This window comes from Pristiophorus japonicus, chromosome 12 (assembly GCF_044704955.1).
Source record: "Pristiophorus japonicus isolate sPriJap1 chromosome 12, sPriJap1.hap1, whole genome shotgun sequence".
Classification (NCBI taxonomy): domain Eukaryota; kingdom Metazoa; phylum Chordata; class Chondrichthyes; family Pristiophoridae; genus Pristiophorus; species Pristiophorus japonicus.
Window position 1 is genome coordinate 183,949,225 of NC_091988.1, and position 22,786 is coordinate 183,972,010.

Sequence of the window (22,786 nt, forward strand, 5' to 3'; positions counted from 1 at the left end):
ACCCTTCATTAATGCGTCACTTGTCAAAGCTCGTTTATTTAATTATGAATTTCCTATCAACCTGCCAGTGCCTGATCGCTGCCCAAAAGACCACTAAGATTGGGAAGCTTATCGCCGGCGAAAACTTCTACCCCCCTCCCCCCCACACCTCCCCTCCAAAAATAAAAAAATCCACCACGCGAAAAATATGGGCCTTGTACTCCCTTCTGGGCGAAAAAGTGTAATTTAGGGTCGATTGGGCAGTTCGTAAACAAAATGGGCGAAAAATAAAAAAAATCAATAAAAATTTATTGGCTGCGGGTTGGGCCAAACACTCGAAAAATAATAAAAAATAATTTTCAAAAAACATCAACTAAACAAATCAAAGAAACATTCCCAAGACACTTTAAAATGAAATCACCACAACACATTTTAAAAATAATTAGTAAAAAAACAATTACCGGTACTATCCTTTTTCTTGAAGAGCTACTCACCTACTGCCCAGCTCCGCTGATCCTCGTGGACAGTTTTTTAAAATTTACCTACAGCCTCAGCCAAATATCGCACCAGGGCGATCTGAGGATGGTCCGTTCCCCAGTGATACCTTGAAACTGCCGCGTAACTCAGGTAAGGAAATTCTCGCCCACCTGATTACCGCCCACAATGGCCAATACTGCCCAGAAACCGGGCGGTAAGCCATAGGAAATTCTAGTCTAAAGAGATCCTGGACATCAGACAATATATAGTTATTGTCTCAAAAGTTTTGTATTACTTTTCTGCTAAGGTGTTAGATTTCCTGGCACATTTTGTATTTTAAAATGTAATTATTTTTTAGTGCAGAATAGGATAGTCAATCTTAATAATAACTCCTGGGCATCAACAAAGTAATTTTTTTTATCAGAACATCATCTTATTAGAGTTAAGCAGGCATTAATGGAACTTCAGCACTGACAAAGGAAGAATTTGCTTGTCAATGAGTGTTTTGTAAGCTCATGCAATATTATGGTTTCATTTTATTTAACTGCACTTTGTGCTAGATTAAACTTCTATTGAGTTTGAAAGCATGAAAAATAACACTGTTTATTAATACATTGTTCTTGCATAACCATTTAAAATAGCTGGTATGCTTTGGGACAATAACTATATATTGTCTGATGGCCACAATCTCTTTAGAAAGGACAGCAGGGTATCTTTGTTGAAAGTATCCAATATTGATACCCTGCTATAAAACAATGAAGTATTTTAGAATTACATTTTCCACATTATATGATGCAATAAATATAGTGATATTTTTCTTAAGTGTTATATACTATGTAAAGAACAAATTATATCATGTAGTGTGCTAAAATTTCAAATCTTAATTCAAAGTCTATTTATATTGGAAAAACTGTTTGTATATTGTACTCGTCTAATGACTGTCTTGGCAATATATTGACGATTAAGACTAGAACTTCCCTTAAGAGAATTAGAGACAGAAAACCATTTAAAGTCCAAATCAGAACTCAGAACACGCTTAGAAACTAAAATGGTGACAATTATTAAAATTGATTCCATGAGATGATGCAACATACATTTATCAATATCATATCTAGGACCAGTAATCACTGACACTAATATGAAGACTATATCCAGCAGTACAGTTATAATAAGATAACATATCAAGGTTATTTATCATCAATTGAAATCTCTTCACAAAGGAATGCTATTATACGTTGGAAGTCTGTTAAAACAGATAATGAGTCAACAGTAAGACTGAAGTCTACTAAAAAACTAAGGAAGTGATCGTGAAATGCCTGAAAGAATTTTTATGCAGCACCGAGGATGGGAAAAAGACATAAAAGTAATGAATCGTGTATATTCAGCATCTACTCTCTATCAATATTTATATTTTCAGTATGTTCAATCATACGGGAATTACTTTGGACCTCATTATTTCCAGATCTCTTTCCTTTTGTATTGTCCAATTTCTTCAAGATGGTTTCACCCACTATCTGCAATCATCTGTTGTTAACTTCAGAATCCACAGATTTGATGAGGACTCTTGTACTAACTTGGGACAGAAGTTAAAAATGAGGAGTTATGAGTAAGAGAAGTCAGGTAGAATGTTTTCACCCAGAGAATAACAGACTTCTAGAAAGCCATTAAAGCAGTCAGGCTGAAGAGTTCATTGGAAGCATTTTGAGAGAGGGAGAGAGACGGGATTGAGTGACTATGATGAAGAGGTAGGTAGATGAGGCTGTTGTACGATAAAGGGATAGGCTAGTTTGGACTTAGTGGCCTAATAATTTTATATTATTCCATTGTGTATTAAGCTGTTAAAAAAAAAATCACTGTGCTAATATGTTAACCACCAGATTGATGACTGGAATACCCTCTGTTTACTAAATATGATTATTACTGAAAGCCTATATTGTTCGGAGTAGAACATAATTTGTATGCTATTCTATTGGTACTGCTCAGTATTCACATTCTTTCCGAAAAGTGCCTGTATGGGCCACCTGTTACAGATGATCAAAAACATCCAGAATAAAATATTGTCAGAGAGGGGTCAATTTCAGGAGTGTGTGACTGGCGTCATGATGCAGTTGACATCTCTTCTTTACTCTTGGGTACCTGGTAATTAATAGCCAGAATACAGGGTCAAAGAGCATTGATCTAATGTCAGTCGGGGCTCAGTGGCACTCTCGCCTGAGTCAGAAGGTTGTAGGTTCAAGCTCCACTCCAGGGACTTGAACGCATAATCTAGGCTGACCGTCCAGTGCAATACTGAGGGAATGCTGCACTGTCAGAGATGCTGATTTTAGGCTGAGACATTAAATTACATTACAACGTAAGTACATTACAATGGTGACTACACTTCAAAAAGTACTTCATTGGTTGTAAGGCAATTTGGGATGTACAGTGGTCATGAAAGGTGCTATATAAATGCAAGTCATTCTTTCTTTTGAGGCCCAGCCAGCCCTCTCAGGTGGATGTAAATGACCCTATGGCACTATTTCGAAGAAGAATAGGGGTGTTCTCCCCATTGTCCTGGTCAATATTTATCACTCCTCCAACATCACTCAAACACCATTATCTCATTGCTGTTTGTGGGAGCTTGCTGTGTGCAGATTTCCCTTACATTTCAACAATAAATACAGTTACAAAAGTACTTCATTGTTGGTAAAGTGCTTTGGGACGTCCTGGGGTCATGAAAGGCGTTATATAGATCCAAGTCATGTCTTTGTTTTCTGCCTTGTTAGCATGTAACATTTACAGTGCTCATTTAAATCTTCACGGTGTTGGCTTGAATAACTACATACCAAATAACAATCGGTATTTTTTTACACAGTTGACTTCAAATCCGAGATGTGCATTGATGAAATGTAACCGTGGAACATTACAATCTGGCCTTTTATTGAATGAGGAATGTTTGGAATGAGGAAAACGGAGATAATACAGCGATATGGAAAATAGGAGGAAATAAAGGCAGTGTAAGAAATTAAGGAACAAATAAGGAAAGGGGGACTTATATAGCAAAAAAGGGGGAAAGAACGGAAGGGATAAACTAAGAAGGGGAAAAAGTGTGCATAGGAATGGGGCACACGTAGCAAGCGGTAACCAATGCAATAGAGGGAACCTGACCAAAAATGGATACAGAAGGAATCAGACCAAGGCACAAAGAAAACAACCCACACATTGTCTCCGTGCTTTACGATATGGTTATGACGCTTTTACCATGTCCCGAATTCTAGTGGATTTCGTCTCAGCCACGAGTGGAGCTGTTTGCTTTAATTTCCAGCATCAAAAAGGTGGTTTCTGCTCTAAAGCGTTTCCGGAGCAACACTCGCCAATTACTGCACCCTCCCTCCCCCCGGATCGACAGACTTGCAAATGCTGGCGCTGTACAAGAGTAGTTTTCAGGTGGTGGTGACTGCCATGCCGTCGCGCAGATCCGGCATTTATTGACGCCGGGTGCCCAAGAACAATCAGTCGTTAAAAGTGAGGATTGTGGTGTAACCGGGGCAGCGGTTGTGGACTGACAAGCGGCTGAGGATTGGAAGGAGCGTTTGCCGAGAGGGTTCTCACCCCCACCCAGGGGGGAGCATGGCGACTGATTTGTGAACCCATCCTAACCTCCTGGCTGTCTCAATGAGCGTTTCGGTCAGTGGCTTGGAGTGGCGACACGTGTAAAGAGAGCAGCTTTTAGGGGCAGAGGCAAAGGTAAGCCCATTGTGCCGGTTGAAATTGATCAGGACTTGAAACCCACCAAAATCACAGCCACTGGCGGTGAAACTGATCGGCTGGACAGACCCGCGGGGCACCGCTCAGCCTGTGAATCGCAATGAATGTCTTTCTGCCTGATTGAATTTAAAGTCAAGGGAAATAAACCCCGTTTTCATTTACCCTCCCTTCCTTTTTTTTAAGGTTGCTAATCTGTTTCGATCCTAGCAAAAGCAGAACGTGTTTTGTTTCTTTTCAACATGTCGGGGAGCTGTAAAGTTTCCTTCATTTCTTGCATTTTGGACTTTCGTTTGGCTGCATCAGAATGTCGTTCGACTGAAAACGAAAGAGGCCGGGCCGACATCCCCTTCTGTCGGGTCCCCTTTTATTTCCCGGCTGTAAAAACAAAACTGCCGGTTTTGCTCACTCCCAAGTAACCGAGCCTCTACAGTTAATAAAGTAGGCTCACAGAGGTGACTGGAGGGAAGACATTGCATCGCAAGGTATTAGGACAGGAGCCCTTAAACACCCAGATCTCCCACTTGAACTGTCAACTTTCAGCAATATTCCCGAATTTATCTTTTAGTTAACACTATTGTGAAGATATGTTGCAACGTGCGTGTGTATTTATGAAATGCACGCTCCGGTACTGCCTGCTTGTAATCTTGACTTTAAATGGTATTTATTACTCGTAGCAGCAATGGCACAGAGAAATATGTATATATACAGACACACACACACATACTATAGCCAGAAAGGGGCAAATCAATATAATCCAGTTTAATGACTCTGGTTCATTTTGGAGAAACACATTTGCACCGTCGAAGCAATGACGTATATGGACAGGCACTCCCAGTATCCCAGCGCGACGGGCTGTATCCAATGTACACAGCAACAAAGATAAACCAGTCTACCTCAGTGGTTCCATATGGAAGATCATCTGCACATGATTCATGCTTAAGTATTGTAGAAATGTTTGTTCAAACAATTGTAGATAGCCTCTAAATTAAAGGGGATGAATTTCGTCATCCTGTGAGGTCAGACACTCACTAATAATCAGTTGGCTTTTGAAGTGGTTTCTCTGGACGAGGTTGACTGCTTGTTAAGAAATCACATTTACTCATACGTGGATAATTGAGGCTGGATTAAAAGAAAGACTTGCATTTATATAGCACCGTTTAGGACCACCGGACATCTCCAAGTGCTTCATAGCTAGTGAAGTACTTTTGGAGTGTAGTCACTGTTGTAATGCAGGAAACTCGGCAGCCAACTTGAACACAGCAAGCTTCCACAAACAGCAATGTGATAATGACCAGATAATCTGATTTTTGTTATGTTGATTGAAGGATAAATATTGGCCAGGGCACCGGGGATAACTCCTCTGGCTCTTCTTCAAAATGGTGCCATGGGATATTTTACATCCACCTGAGAGGGCAAACAGGCCTCGCTTTAACGTCTCATTTGAAAGACAGCACCTCCGACAGTGCAGCACTCCCCCAGTACTGCACTGGAGTGTCAGACTCAATTTATGTGCTCAAGTCCCTGGAGTGGGCCTTGAACCCACAACTTTCTGACTCACAGGCGAGTGTGCTAACTACTGATCCACCAATATCTACACCTTTAATGTAGGGTTTCAGCCTGGGGTTCTTGCAAAGTCAGCAGATTTCTATCTATTTAATCAGTTTTTTGTATATTTGTTACCAGAATATTTTTAATGCTGTATATTACAGAAAAAAAACTTATGCAGTAATGGAACTGATTTTGGTTGAGTAGCTGACATTGTTTTTGGGAAGTGTCAATATTTGTAAGGGGTCCCCTTCATAGATAACCTCTGATTTTATTGGTTGACACCAGAGCACCTAAATTCCTGGTAAGCTGAAATCCAGAATGCATACAATATTTTTGCTAAATAGCAATCAATGGTTCTCTTGCCTTTTGGACTGATTAACTTTGGTTATCATTCAGTTGCTGGGTATCTTTCGTGAACTTCTGGAGTCAAAAGTTGCACATTTTTTAAATGCAAAAACTTCTAATTTCAATTCACTTTAGCTCCCTAGTTCTTGAATGATGTACTTTTATACCGTTGAATAGAGGTTTCGTTTTGGAAATCTTGCATGAAAAATGAGAGAGGTTAAATCCAGTAGGGAAGTTAATGGTTTGAACTCATTCCAAAAGAGGAATCAGTCCTTCCAGCAATGTAATAATGTACATTTCTAGGTGCTTCGACTTGGAATAAACCAGTCAACCAATGTTTGATTTTCCACGCAACTTAATTGAGAAGAACTGTCACTTTCTAATGCTAATTTAGAACAGGTTATGAAGTAACTGTACGTGACATACTTGGTGTGAACTGAATTCATTCTGAACAACCTGTTTACCATGTCCGTTGGTACACTGCCACACTACAATTTTCAGGCCTTATTCCATCTGTGGTACCTATGTCTCAAACATTATTGTAAAGGCAAGTGACCTCTCTAACAGTGCAAGCAACACTGGAATATTCTTGTACTCTGGTGTCAGAAGTATGGAGCACCAATCTGCAATGCCCACTGTAGATATTGCTTTGGCCAGAGATACACTGTAAATAGTGTGTCAAAGAGTTATTATCAACACTACGCAAATTGAATTTGATCCCCAGTGTGAATAATGAATTTGAGGTTTTACTGGCGTAGACCAGTTACTCTGAATGGCCGGTCTCTGTGCAGTAGATTTTATGTGATATTCAGAGATTTATGTTGGGAGTCAAGAGTATGTTTTCTGTTTAGCCTTTATTGATTATATAAAATAATAACATAAAATGTACACTCTTGTTCTTGGTCATCTTGTATCCCTCTCCACTCACAACACTTGTTGCAAGAAATGTGAGGGGTTTTCTTTTTGCTTGATGGGGAAGCTGTATTTTTATTGAAATTATGTAATATTTTACTTGTGTATTGTAAATTTGCTCTTTTTAGAAATGTTGAAGTGAGCCTTCAGTTTTAAAGTAAGGGTATTTCCGTAGTTCCTAAGTGTCTTTCTCTTAGATAAGATGGCTACATGGGGTTGTGTGTGGGGGAGAAGGTGGATAGATCTGGTGTCCTGGCCAATATTTATCCCTCAATCATCATAACAAAAAAACAGAATATCTGGTCATTATCTCATTGCTATTTGTGGCAGCTTGCATGTACGCATTGGTTAATTGCTGCATTTCCCACATTACAACAGTGACTACACCAAAAGTACTTCATTGGCTGTAAAGCACTTTGAGACGTCCAGTGGTTGTGATTGGAGCTATATAAATCCAAGGGCTCAATTATCCCCCGTGATCTGTGTAATTTTTTTTGGCTTAAATTAAAATATCCAAGTTTCCCCAAAGTTTCTGCACCAGCGTAACTCAGTTAGTTACAATTTTTTTAGGCTAGGAATTGTTTGCGTCATAGGGGGCGTAACCTGATGTCTGTGCCAGTTTTTGATATTTGTGCAAGTTTGGCCAACTTGCATTTCTCCTAGGACGGTGTATGTGGTCACTCCCCAAAACTCTTCTGAGGACTTAAGAAAAAACAGCGCACATTAAAAAATTGGCTCAAAAAGATGCCGTTGTTTTTATGCGAAGTTTTGGAGGGAGTCAAGAAGACAAAGAATATGTATCATGAAGCTTAATGTTTTCAAACTCAAAAGGGAGAAAATGGAAGTCTAATGCAATTCTTTAATTTTAGATTTTTTTCAAAGTGCCAGGCTACCACTGAATGGCATAGGGTCGGAGCATCGGCCGGCAGAATCACTCCCTCGCCCAGACATGGGCTCGGAGCTCAGCTTCAAAAGAAGCCCAGGAGGGGGGGGAGGGGTTGGAAGCCGAACTGAAAGGCTGAGAAACCTTACGCTATACATCAACTTCAAAAGAAGCCCGAGGGGGGAGTGATTCTGCCGGCCAACCCTCGAGCCTGGTGAGGAAACGTTCGGCCGGTGATGGGGTGGTACTTTGGAAAAAAATCTAAAATTAAAGAATTGCATTAGACTTTCTTGCCCCAAATGTCCTAATTGAATGCCTAGCTTCCCATTCTAAGCAAGCCTATTGCGCATGTGCAGACCAGGGTATGGTCCATACAAGGGTGTCAACCTTGGGGGGAGAGAGAGAGAGAGAGAGGAGAGAAGCTTTAAGTCCTTGTCCTGCTGTTTTGAGCTTCTTGCAAAGCTACAATTTAATTATGTGGGAAATACTGACAATGCCAGAGCTCGTGCAAGCCTTCTGCATGATGGTGCTGCGGAGGAGATGATTGATTCAACGTCATCGCATGAGGAACCTCAGAGTACGTAGGATGATGGGCAGGAGGCCTTACCCACATTGGGCATACCGAGACAGGCGTTCGTACCTGCACCTGAGTGATGCTGACTGTGTGAGAAGGCTGCATTTCAACAAAGAAGTTGTAACTGTGATCTGTGAGTAAGTAAAAGCAGACCTGCAACCTAGAAGGGTCAGGAAGGACTGCTTTGTCAGTTGAAGTGAAGGTTACAGCTGCACTTTCATTTCATGCATCTGGATCATTCCAGGCCACAACTAGGGGTGTGTGCACCATTTCTCAACATGCAGCACATATCTGCATTCGGCAGGTGACTGCTGCACTATATGCTCGGAGGAATAACTACATAAAGTTCTCCATGACCACCCAGGCAATGCGTGACAGGGCTGTGGGCTTCTCCAGGATTGCTGACTTCCCAAGGTACAGGCCTGCATTGATTGTACCCACATCGCCTTGCGAACACCTTTTGGAGGATTCCAAGATGTACAGGAGCAGAAAAGGCTTCCACTCCGTGAATGTCATGTGTGACGACATGCATCACATCATGTCAGTTGATGCGAGATACCCTGGGAGCACCCATGATGCGTTCATCCTATGCGAGCGCGCTATATGTGCCATGTTTCAGCAGCAGCCAGAAGGGCAGAGCTGGCTGCTGGGAGACAAAGGATACGGCCTCGCCACCTGGCTCATGACACCCCTAAGTGTAACCCGGACAGAAGCTGACCGGGAATACAACGTGTCGCACATTGCGAGGCGCAGTATCACAGAGGACTATTGGTATCTTGAAAAAACGTTTCCGATGCTTGGACCATTCCGGAGGCTACTTGCTCTGAGATTGTCGGTCAGTTCACTGTTGTGTGCTGCATGCTGCATAACTTAGCCATCATGAGACAGCAGTGGCTGAGGCAGCAGAGGTGAGAGTGGCTGATGATGAGGAGGAGGATGAGGAAGCCATCAATGATCTAGATTTGAATATAGGGAGTATGATTAAGAAGTTTGCAGATGACACTAAAATTGGCTCTGTGGTTGATAATGAAGAGAAAAGTCATGGACTGCAGGAGGATATCAATCTACTGGTCAGGTGGGCAGAACAGTGGCAAATGGAATTTAATTCGGAGAAGTGTGAGGTAATGCACTTGGGGAGGGCAAATAGGGAAAGGGTATACACGTTAAATGGTAGGCGACTTAGAAGTGTAGATGAACAAAGGGACCTTGGAGTGCTTTTCCACAGATCCTTGAAAGTAGCAGGCTAGGTGGATAAGGTGGTTAAGAAGGCATACGGAATGCTTGCCTTCATTGGCTGAAGCTAGAATACAAGAGCAGGGAGGCTATGCTTAAATTGTATAGTACCCTGGTTAGGTCACAGCTGGAGTACTGCGTGCAGTTCTGGCCGCCGTATGATAGGAAGGACGTGATTGCACTAGAGAGGGTGCAGAGGAGATTTACTAGGATGCTGCCTGGAATGGAGAATCTTAACTATGAAGACAGATTGGATAGGCTGGGTTTGTTCTCATTCGAACAGAGGAGGCTGAGAGGAAACCTCATTGAGGTGCATAACATTTTGAGGGGCCTGGATATAGTGGATAGCAAGGACCTATTTCCCTTGGTGGAATTGTCAATTACGAGGGGGCATTGTTTTAAGGTGGTTGGTTCAAAGGGGATGTGAGGGGAGGTTTCTTCACACAGAGGGTTGTGGAGGTCTGGAACTCACTGCCTGGAAGGATGGTGGATGCAGAAACCCTCACCACATTTAAAAGGTGTTGGATGGGCACTTGAAGTGCCGTAACCTGCAGGGTTACGGACCGAGAGCTGGTAAGTGGGATTCGACTGGATAACCTTTTGTTGGCTGGCGCAGATATGGTGGTAAGTACTTCAGGGAATCTAATACGGCCAGAGTGATCTCCTGGACTAGTTTCGATCGCCTGGATGGGTCAGACAGGAATTTTCCCAGATTGGTTTCCCTAAATGGCCTGGGTTTTTAAATCTTTTTTTGCCTCTCCCAGGAGATCACATGGCTCCGGTTGGGGTGGAGTGTAGAATGTTGTGGTGCAAGGGTTGTCGCAGTAGTGGGGGGCGGACTGGTTGGGCCGGATGCTCTTTACCTTTCCATCATTGTTCATTGTTAATAGGTTTACATGTAACCTTCAGGGATGCTGACCGAGGGCCGTTTGGTTCTTTGTCGGCCAGCATGGGCATGATGGGCCGAAAAGGCCTCCTTCTGCACTGTAGATTTCTATGTTTTTATGTTCTATGTTTCAATGTTTCTAAAATGATTTATTTACTATGCAAATTTAAATTTCCTGTGCATTTTATTAACGTAAACAGCATTGAGATGGTAATAGAATGAAAATGTTCAGAAATCAGTTGTAATACAAAAGAATTAGAATCTAATAAAACTTTTTCAAAGTTTTGAATAAAATACAGTAAACTCATTCTAATCCTAATCTAGTATTGAAGACTGCCGCAACCATAACACATGCATTATAATGCACTGCAATGTTGCATCCTTCTCCAAATAATATAGCTGGTGAAGAGATGCCTTGGCTACTACACAGATACATTATTTGTGAATGTTTCAAGTAATGAAAGAAATTCCTTGCCTTTATGAATTGCAAAGGATGTTTAGTAGGTGAAGCACATGAAATTCACAAATAATGTCACAACTGTTACAGAAATATTGTGAGCATTTGCAGGTGGCAGATTGTCTAACCTCTTGTCTCTTCCCCGAATGTACTCATGTTTTCATATTTGATATCTAGCATCAGTAAGATATGATAATTTTAGCCCTTTGCTTGAATGTATTGTGTTTTCCTGGGTGAAAAGATGTTGTTATTTATCTGATTAATCTTTATTCTCAATTTTAATGAAGTAAGGGGAGTCGTCAGGAGTAATTTTACCAACATGTTGATCATGGAGGTTGTGCATGGTAGTTGCTAATCAAAGACAGAAATTTAGGCCCAGATTTTGTGTTGGGAATAATGGAGAGACTAACAGCGCTCACCGTTATTAAGGAGTAAATTGGACAGCAACCTGCAGCGTCCGCACATGCGCAGTTAAACGCGGAAATCAGGAAGTTGCTGTCTGAGTTGCCCCAGCAAGAGATTCAGCAATAAAACACATGAAGGGTGTGAAGTTGCAGTATTTACCCACTAGTTACCCACCAAACATTCAGGTGCAAGTGAATTTTTAATAACATGATAAGTCTTGATTACTGCCAAACAACCTCTCTGGCAGTGAAAATGTACTTTTACAAGTGTGGAGTCTCATTCCTTCAGACTTTAATTATTAGAGATTTTATTAAAGAAATAATTTTGTTTTACTTTTTCTTTCTTTCTCTCTTTTGCTTTCTGTACATGATTTTACACTGAATTAAATATTCTAATTTATACTTCCTGGTTTAGGCTCTGTGTGTCTCAGTGAGGATTCTTCAATTTGATTGGTTGAGGAAATACATGGCTGCTTGCTTGGTTCACACAGGTCCCACGTCCCCTGTAGAGGGCGCCGTGCTGGAAAAGATCGTTAATTACCGTACGTTGCCGCACAAAAGCCCACGGAAAGTCTGTGGGCAGCTGTAAGCTTATTGAATGGCAAGTGCCGTTCCTACCCCCACTGACTGCAAAACCCATGCCATTGAGTGGAAGCAAAGCATTCCCCCACACAGAGTGAAAACCAGTGGGCAGGTCACCCTTGGGCTCTCTTATCAGATTTTTGCAGAGTGAAATTGACAGATATCAGACAGAAATCTACCTGTCTGACATAATACCCAGAGAATGGTATGTGGCATGGATGTGGTGAGGAATCGAATAAAGGAATAAGTAATTGAAAAAATTTTTATATCTGTGAAATTCCTAAACCACGACTAATATACATCTAATTTGAGAGTTACAGTTGCCACTTCTGTTTGATGTTCCAGAGCAGAGCTTGGCGACTGTACTGAGTGATTTTGCAGAGCCATTTCATTGTATAACAGTGTTGAATGTTGTTTGTAACATTGCTCATATCTTAATACATTTCTAGACAATACAATCTCGTAAGTAATGCCCCATTGAGTAATTTTAATCCAAAACACCGATACACAACATATTCTCAAGAGGTTTCCTTCATCATCCCTTCTCATATTGCAATTCACTTATCCATTATCTTCCAAATAAGAATTCTATATTCTGGGACTGAAGTAGTTTTTTTTACTGCCACATTGTACCACATGGGTAGATCTTTCAAGCTTGACTAGTTTCTGTATGCTGCTGTTCACATGATCGTTTAATAACCTTGCAGTACTGTGCACAAATTCGTATCCCGGAGCAATGATTGCATAACCTGGAATTACTAACTCTCTTATGTTTATGTAGTGCAAGTTAATTGATATGCATTCTGTCATTTTTGTTTTGTATAAATCTAGCGATTCTGCATAGCGATTGTCCGTGTTGGATGCAGGTCTCAAATTGTTGAGACTTGCATTGCAACATCAGACTCTGAGCAAATAGCCTCAGTGCCAAAATAGATGCCGTGTTTGCCTTCATAACCACAGCAAGTAATTGGATCCGAAGTGCTTTGTGAGGACATGATAAAGCACAATAAAAGTACAACTTCCATTTTATTTTTCATTCTTTCCATGTCCGTTACTGTGTGCATTCGGAACTGTAAATGGTAGTAGAATTAGGGAGCCCTGAAACATTGATCTGTGCCAGTACATGTCAGGATATCTTATCATCCACAGAGGAAGGGAGGAAGTGGAAGAAACTAAACCTAGGATGCATGTGTGCACTTTTAATTGGTGCAACAGCATTGATGACAACCTCGACCAGCTCATCGACTGGAAATGCTGGAAATCAAATTATCTTGACTTGTAGTCACCGTTGTATAGCAGGATATGGGACAGCCAGTTTGCACGCAGCAAACTCCCACCAGCAGCAAGGGTAACGACTAGATAATCTGTTTTTATTTAGTGATGTTGATTGAGGGATAAATATTGGCCAATGGGAGTATCTCCCCTGCTTTTCTTCAAAATAGTGCCATGGGATCTTTTACATCCACCTGAGAGGGCAGATGAGGCCTCAGTTTAACGTCTCATCCAAAAGACAGCAGCTGCAACAGTGCAGCACTCCATCCATAATGGAGTATCAGCCGAAATTTTTGTGCTCAAGTCTCTGAAGTGGGGCCTGAACCCACAACCTTCCGCCCCAGAGACGAGAGTGCTACCCACTGAGCCACGGCTAAGCATTACACTTACCCAACTATTTAAGAAGAAGAGAAAAATGGGGACAGGAAAATAAAATTGAACCGAGGAGAGAGACAACATTTGTTTCTAACTACGGACATGTCTGCTGAAATGGCAGCGTGGTGACTGGGATTCATCAATAATTTCCACCCTCCCTGCTAAGATTCTGATGAGTCCAGATGTTGGATCTGATTTGCCATTCGTCTCCAGTTCAATTTGTCTGCCTTACATATCTGTCTTGTTTTCTACCTTCCCTCATGAGCAAAGAAAATTATATTTGCAGCTAACGTCCAGACAGTAAAACAATAAACACAATATATAACCATATGTATTGTACTGATGCAGTAAGATGGCATTTCAAAATAAAATAACCAGACATACTGGTGTGCCGCACAGCTTTTATCATCTAATGGTCCCATCCAAAGCTAAGCCTGGTTGGCATTTCCACACAGGGAGTTCCACCTTTTTGATTAAGTATTCAGACTTTGTCTGGTGTTAATTTGATCTTTGGGGAAAAAAATCCACTTTAGCTTTGTAAAAAAAATGATTGGCTGTGTAGTATCTGCTGGTTAGTTTTACATAAGAACATAAGAATTAGGAACAGGAATAGGCCATCTAGCCCCTCGAGCCTGCTCCGCCACTCAACAAGATCATGGCTGATCTGGCCGTGGACTCAGCTCCACTTACCCGCCCGCTCCCCATAACCCTTAATTCCCTTATTAGTTAAAAATCTATCTATCTGTGATTTGAATACATTCAATGAGCTAGCCTCAACTGCTTCCTTGGGCAGAGAATTCCACAGATTCACAACCCTCTGGGAGAAGAAATTCCTTCTCAACTAGGTTTTAAATTGGCTCCCCCGTATTTTGAGGCTGTGCCCCTTAGTTCTAGGCTCCCCGAGCAGTGGAAACAACCTCTCTGCCTCTATCTTGTCTATCCCTTTCATTATTTTAAATGTTTCTATAAGTTCACCCCTCATCCTTCTGAACTCCAATGAGTAAAGACCCAGTCTACTCAATCTATCATCATAAGGTAACCCCCTCATCTCCGGAATCAGCCGAGTGAATCTTCTCTGTTCAAGAATCAACTAAGTAGATCTTTAGCTACTCAATTTATGTAATTATTATCCAGATTTTTCCTGCCATTTAATGTTTAGAAGATTTATAATTTTTTTAACCTATTGAATTCTTACCATGAATTCTGTTGTAAAAAAAACTCAGGAAAAGGGTTAAAGTAACTTGTAAAATGAAAGTACAGTTTAACAAATATCTAGTGATGATCAAAGCCGTGGAGAAATGTGACATTGCGATGGTCCACTGTGACCACCTTCATTGATGCCCAACTTATTATTGAAGTACTGACTTGACGAAAAGTGCTGGGGGCCGAATCTGCCCTCAGCGAGAAATTGGGTTGAGCACTTCGATTTACGCGGGAATTTATCACCCGAAGGGAGTCGGAGCGAAGAGCTGGAAATTTTGGCTCTTTAACTCTGACGCCGCCTCCCAGCACTTTGAAAAATAGGAGCAGGAGTCGACCATTTGGCCTCTCGAACCTGCTCCATCATTTAATAAGATCATGGCTGATCTGATCTTGGCCTCTGCAGCTCTTCCCTGCCTGCTCCCCATAACCCTTCACTCCCTTATCGGATCGGGAGCGGGACGGTGGCCATCACCACCTCGCTGACCTTCACTTAAAGGGGAGGGATGCTGCGAGGCTTGCGTGGAGCCCACTGGGCCACCAGGGAGAGGTTTGGCTGGGCCAGCGGCCCAGCATCCAAGAGGAGGTGCCAGGCTGCCTGTTGGCGGCCTGGAGTCGGCTGACAATTAAAACAAAATGGCAGCCACGGCGATGCGTCTTCCCCTTTAAGGATGGCCGCACCGCCCAGCCACTGGCAACTTCCTGCCGCGCGAAGCTGTCGGGGGCACCAACTGGCGGTAGCCGTGCTCCCGCAGGGCAATTTCTCCCACAGGGCAGGAAACGGGTAGCCACTGGGCGGCCGCCAAGGGGTTGGCGCGCGGCCGACAAGGGGTGGGAGCGCTGGGTGGTAAGGGGTCGGAGCGCCGGGTGGGGCAGAAACACGGGACGTGGTGGAAACCTGTTCCCACCGCCCCCGGCCCGGGGGCAACTGCGGATGGGTTGGCCCCACCACCTGCACCCTGTCAGAAAGGCCTTATCACCCCGTTGGGTAACGGGCCTTAAAAAGAGGGTGACGATTCCCCCTCCCCCTGATGTTTTATCTGGTGTTCTGGTCAAATTTGTCACTACAAACAGTTCCTTGAAGCAGCACCCAGGATTATCCAAAATAATTTTTTCCGAACAAATTGTCAGTGTGCGGAGTAAGAACAATTGAAATTGATAAATCGAATTCAATTATAATTTACGCAATTTCCTCTGCATTGGAGCAACTGGCGTAGTTTGTTTTAGTTCAAAGAGATGTTTGAATTATGATTTCAGGTCTGTGTTTCAATGTTCTAACTCGCACTTCTGAACCTTATTGAAAGTAGAGAGTATGCATACAAACCGTAAAGATCCTCCTTATATTGTTTGGTGTTGGTCTGGTCTGAATGTTATAAACCCTAGACTTTCCACTTTCAGGCTAAGGCCGAAAAAAATGGGCCTTGTTCCAGTGATGCGGGACCTATCGCCCGTGCTGATCGCCGGCTCATGGCCCATTTTTTTTTTGTGATTTTCCACTTGGCCTTAGCGATGTCAAATGGGCGATGTAATTTCTCGGGCGATCTCCTGATCGCCCAAAGAAAACGGAAGTGAATGAAAAAAAAAAGCTTCCCTAGCAACGCATTACTGCGCATGTGCAGGTTGTTTTTTTTTTCAGGTTGATGCTTCTTCCCACGTTTTGAGAGGTCAAGGGTCTTCACACATGCTCAGAAGCTCTGGGTGGGTCTGGGAGAGAGAGAGAGAGAGAGAGGGAGGAAAGGAAGCAGGTCAGAAAGTCTTATCCAAATTACAGATAAATTAAAAGAACGGAGGGAGGTGCAGGAAAGAGAAGGGCCAAACCCTTCAGCGAAGAGGCAAATGGGGCCCTCGTAAATGCTGTCAGCTCCAGGTGGGAGGATCTGACACGGGGTGGGCAGGGGAAACCTCCACCCCGTGCATATCGCAGGATTTGGTCCGAAATAGCCGACGTAGTCACATCGGCCTCCAATGAAACGCACACACCGGACCAGTGCCGCAAACGGTGGAACAGCCTACTGGCAGCCGTGAGAGTAGTTGAAATTTATATTTATGTATTATTTAATGATCTAAATAGTAACTAGAATTTGCAATGTTATTAGGTTACATTTAAACATAACTAAATTTTACGCAACCCAACATAAAGTTAAATGTTCACTTGTTATCAATACTTCTCTGTTCCCTTTCCATTCTTTCTGAAATGGTCACTTGTTGGCATGACTGAAATGGTCACTTGTTATCATCATTGAAATGGTCACTTGTTATCATCACTGAAATGGTCAGTTGTTGCCATCACTGAAATGGTCAGTTGTTGCCATCACTGAAATGGTCAGTTGTTGGCATGACTGAAATAGTCACTTGTTATCATCACTGAGATGGTCAATTGTTGTCATCACTGAGATGGTCAATTGTTGTAGTGACTGAAATGGTTACTTGTTGTCATCACTGAAATGGTCAGTTGTTGCCATCACTGAAATGGTCAGTTGTTGGCATGACTGAAATAGTCACTTGTTATCATCACTGAGATGGTCAATTGTTGTCATGACTGAAATGGTCACTTGTTGTCGTGACTGAAATGGTTACTTGTTGTCGTGACTGAAATGGTCACTTGTTGTCGTGACTGAAATGGTTACTTGTTGTTATGACTGAAATGGTTACTTGTTGTTATGACTGAAATGGTCAATTGTTATCATAACTGAAATGGTCACCTGTTAGCGTGACTGAAATGGTCACTTGTTAGTGTGACTGAAATGGTCACTTGTTAGCATTACTTAAATGGCCACTTGTCCTGTAAAATGTTCATTTCTTCTTCTTGTAATGTTTTGGTGATTTTGAGGGAAGGGTGGGTTGGTGCGGGCGGTGGGGGTTTGGAGGGAGGGTGTTGTTCATTAGTTCTTTGTTAATAAAAAACATTTTTCTACAACTTTTGAACCTTCTCTCTTACATATATAAGTTTTACAACATACAATTCTTCATGCAGATTTGTTTGTTTATTTTCTGTTTCCCCACAGAATATCATTAAATAACTTCACTATGTAAAAGCTATTTAATAAATAATTCCAATATATGCATAAATAAGGTGATAATACCTATTTATAGTCCCTGTCCCAAATTTCTGAGTACAATTTGCATCAATTTTACTCTCTAAATAACTCAGAACAATTCTCCACCCTTCCTCAGAGGCTAAAAATTGCGTCCATAGTGCTCATTTCCCTCTCTTAAGGCCCTGAAAAAGCAACTATTTTTGAGCACTCTTTTGGGCCTTGCATCGGCCCAGCGAAGTGCATGCTAAGTGCTGAAACTTGGGATGGACCTTGTGTGGACGATCATTTGGGCGATCATCTCAGCGATCAAAGTGGAAACTTGGGGGCCTATTTTTCTGGCGATATTTTGGGCCTAGTTTCCACTTTTTGCTCAAAATGGGTGATAGAGGTCCATTTTGGGCCATAGATGGGCCTTACACAGAGGTCTGCAGAAGACAATACTCGGCCTGAAAGTTTTCGTACTGTTGTCACGAGAAGACCGAATACTCTTGCTTGAATTTAAAACAACAACACATGCATTCGTATAGCGCCTTAAATGTAGACAAGAATGCCCCAAAACATTTCAGAGATGTAATCAACAAATGGACGACAAGCTAAAGGAGATGTTCGGAAGGGTGACTAAGAGAGCACTGAAGTAGTTGAGTCTGGAACAAAGAAAATAAAGCACCTCTCAGGAACTCAGGATGTCCCAAAGTGCTTTACAGCTAATGAAATACTTTTTTGGTGTAGTCACTGTTGTAATGTAGGAAACGCTGCAGCCATTTTGCGCATCGCACGGTCCTACAAGCAGCAATGTGATCTTGACCAAATGATCTCTTTTTAGGTGTTGGTGGAGTGATAAATATTTTCCAGGAGTATAGGGAGAACTTTGAATAGTGCTGCGGGATCCTTTACGTCCAAGCTAAGAGAGCAGACGGGGCCTCGATTTAACATCTCATCTGAAAGACAACACCTCTAACAGTGGAGCACTCCCTCAGTACTGCACTGAAGATGTCGGCCTGGATTATATGCTCAAGTCCATGGAGTGGGACTTGAACCCACAACCTTCTACAACAACAACACAACAACTTGTTTTTATATAGCGCCTTTAACGTAGTGAATTGCCCCAAGGAACTTCACAGGAGTATTATATGATAAAAATTTGACACTGAGCCACATTCCGGAAGGCATTTGACAAGGTGCCACATAAAAGGTTATTGCACAAGAAAAAGTTCACAGGGTTGGGGGTATTATATTAGCATGGATAGAGGATTGGCTAACTAACAGAAAACAGTGTCGGGATAATTGGTTCATTCTCTGGTTGTCAATCAGTAACTAGTGGGGTGCCACAGGGATCAGTGCTGGGACACTAACTATTTACAATCTATATTAACCACTTGGAAGAAGGGACTGAGTGTAACATAGCCGAGTTTGCTGATGGTACAAAAATGGGAGGAAAAGCAATGTGTGAGGAGGGCACAAAAAATCTGCAAAAGGACATAGACAGGCTAAGTGAGTGGGCAAACATTTGGCAGATGGAGTATAATGTTGGAAAGTGTGAGGTCATGCACTTTGGCAGAAAAAAAATCAAAGAGCAAGTTATTATTTTAATGGAAAAAGATTGCAAAGTGCCGCAGTACAGCGGTACCTGGGGGTACTTGTGCATGAAACACAAAAATAGTATGCAGGTACAGCAAGTGATCAGGAAGGCCAATGGTATCTTGGCCTTTATTGCAAAGGGGATGGAGTATAAAAGCAGGGAAGTCTTGCTACAGTTATACAGGGTATTGGTGAGGCCACACCTGGAATACTGCATGCAGTTTTCGTTTCCATATTTACGAAAGGATATACTTGCTTTGGAGGCAGTTCAGAGAAGGTTCACTAGGTTGATTCCGGGGATGAGGTGGTTGACTTATGAGGAAAGGTTGAGTAGGTTGGGCCTCCACTCATTGGAATTCAGAAGAATGAGAGGTGATCTTATCGAAATGTATAAGATTATGAGGGGGCCTGACAAGGTGGATGCAGAGAGGATGTTTCCACTGATGGGGGAAGACTAGTACTAGAGGGTATGATCTTAGAATAAGGGGCCGCCCATTTAAAACAGAGATGAGGAGGAATTTCTTCTCTGAGGGTTGTGGAATTCGCTGCCTCAGAGCTGTGGAAGCTGGGACATTGAATAAATTTTAGACAGAAATAGACAGTTTCTTAAACGATAAGAGGATAAGGAGTAATGGGGAGCGGGCAGGGAAGTGGAGCTGAGTCCATGATCAGATCAGCCATGATCTTATTGAATGGCGGAGCAGGCTCGAGGGGCCGTACAGGCCTACTCCTGTTCTTATTTTTTATGTTCTTATAAGTAGAAATTCGAGCAGGTGACCAAAAGCTTGGTCAAAGAGGTATGTACTAAGGAGCATCTTGAAGGATAAAAGAGAGGTAGAGAGGCGCAGGGGTTTAGGCAAGGAGTTCCAGAGCTTGGGGTCTAAGCAACAGAAGGCGCGGCCATCAATGTTGATCGAATACAATCAGGGATGCTCAGGAAGGCAGAATTAGAGGACGCAGATATCTCGGGAGGGGGAGGGGGATGTGGTTGTGGGGCTGAAGGAGATTACAGAGATAGGGAGGGGCGCGGCCATGGAGGGATTTGAAAACAAGGATGAGAATTTTGCTTAACCGGAAGCCAATGTAGGTCAGCGAGCATGAGGGTGATGGGTGAGCGGGACTTGGTGCGAGTTAGGACACGGGCAGTCGAGTTTTGGATCATTTCTAGTTTATGAACGGTGGAATGTGGGAGACCAGCCAGGAGTGTGTTGGAATAGTCAAGTGTAGAGGTAACACAGGCATGGATGAGAGTTTCAGCGGTGGATGAGCTGGGGCAAGTGTGGAGATGGATGATATTAGAGGTAGAAATAAGCGGTCTTAGTTTTGCTGCGGATATGTGGTCGGAAGCTAATTTCAGGGTCAAATATGACACCAAGGTTGCGAACAGTCTGGTTCAGCTCATTTTGGAGTTTTGACTGAAGGTTATATAATAATTTATACATATATTCAGTTAGGACACGGTAGAGATGCAACTTAGCTTTTTGACTATATTCTAACCTGTCCCCCAGCAGCCTGTGGCCTTAATTCCAAGACAATGGGACAGGAAGGAAAGTTCCCTTTAAACAGATCCTTCATCATGCCCATTAGTATAATAGAGGCGCTGAAGCTCAGTATTTCTCAAATGATCTGAAGTAGGAGTGATTTGCTGGTGGAAGTGTAGTAACCTCACAGACTGAAATTGTTTGAACTCCTGCCAGGGAGTCGAGGGTCTGTGATAATTATCGGAAGTGCTTTAGGAGAGAAAATCTGCTGAGTTATACACACCATACTGAGATGAGATTAGATACTTGTTAATACTGTGCTGAATTGTACTGTTGGGATATAAAATCAGCTCAAAAATTAAGCCTTGTCCCTCACTTCCTTTTCTAATGGTGTAAGTATAAATGTAACCTATATTGTTGCAGTTGATAAGTGACTGAAGGGTTTTAAAACCACCAGCTGTATTTACTGGGCACGTTTGAGGTTTTTAAATAAACTTTCTTAAGGAACTATTGATTTATTTTTCATCGTCTAAAGATCAAGAGATGGGTTGTTTCTGTTGATGATGTGTTTTGAGACAATGCAACATTTAGCAGCCATAAACCACAGACTATAGTATAGATGTTCAGATCAAATATTGGGATATGCTTATTGTTGTAGCATTTTCTGGTATCTTGTCCCTGTGGCCCAGAAAGAAGGCTCATGTGAAACGTAACCAGGCTCTTATTTTTGTTGGAATCTCAAATGACAGATGAATTGAGATGAATGTATAGCTCCTTTGCCAAGAAATGGTAACGTTTAGATTGGGGTTCTGCTTCAGTCCAGATTTCTATATAACTGGAGTGATAGATTAAATTCTTACATTTTGATTGATGTTACTTCAGACTTGCTATTATTTTTGCTCCTGTCCCAGCTTTGTGTAATCTTTATTAATTTCAGCTTGGCTGCAGAGTGTTCCATATTTTGATGAATATTTGACAACTGCCGTCTTCTGCGTTCCTAATTGTCTCCTTTTTACTATACAGGATCTTTGTGACCAATACATTTGAGTAAAAAAGCAATGTTGCATAAGAATTTTGATGCTTTTAAACCAAATTTATACTGTATTCATTTTTAACGTTATTGTACGTAGACTTAACTATTGAAACCGACGAATTTACAGCTGCAATCAGGCCGTTGAAGAGCTGGTTGCTTTAATTTCTATTGACCAAAATAAATTAATATTCTATCATCCTTTTAAGTGCATTTCATCTCTATCATCTTAGATGTTAAAATGTCAAAACTGGATGGAATTGTTAAATTTTGAATATTGCAGTCATATAATTTTTGGTGAATAATGTTTCCAAACTGGACAAGTCAAATTAATTTATTTCAATAGGAATGAGTCAGACTTGCAATACTTTATTGGCTTTCTTCAGATCTGTATTATGTAGATTCTTGTAACAATTTTCAAAATCTTTTTGGTAAATGACATTGTGCATGATGTGGCCTTTTTCATTTTAACTCTTTGTTCTCTTATGAGCTTGCTCTGCATATTTGGGCACATTCAGAAGGATTGCACTAAAGTCAAGTGCAATAGGTGTAGTGAAACTGGTCATGTTGCCATCAATTGCAGCTGGGCCAGTGAAGTGAACTGCTACCACTGTGGTGAAGCAGGACATCTTGCCATGCACGATTGAAGCTTTGGCTTAAATCTTATGAGGAAGATTTTCCGCTTTGGGCACAATCGGCGAAATGGGTGCAAATTGTGGCCAAAATTGTGCTAGTTTTGTGAAGTGTTTTTTTTCTCTTGAGTTTCCGCTCAAACTTATTTGCAT

General features: G+C 41.9%; 1 protein-coding gene across 1 annotated transcript in view; it reads left to right on the plus strand.

Moving 5' to 3' along the window:
* The first annotated feature begins 3,691 nt into the window (after positions 1 to 3,691).
* Positions 3,692 to 22,786, plus strand: part of LOC139277587 (proto-oncogene tyrosine-protein kinase Src) — a 178,249-nt gene continuing 159,154 nt past the window's right edge. The window contains exon 1 of the mRNA XM_070896262.1: positions 3,692 to 4,182. The gene's annotated coding sequence lies outside the window, so the exon portion shown is untranslated. The remainder of the gene's footprint in view (positions 4,183 to 22,786) is intronic.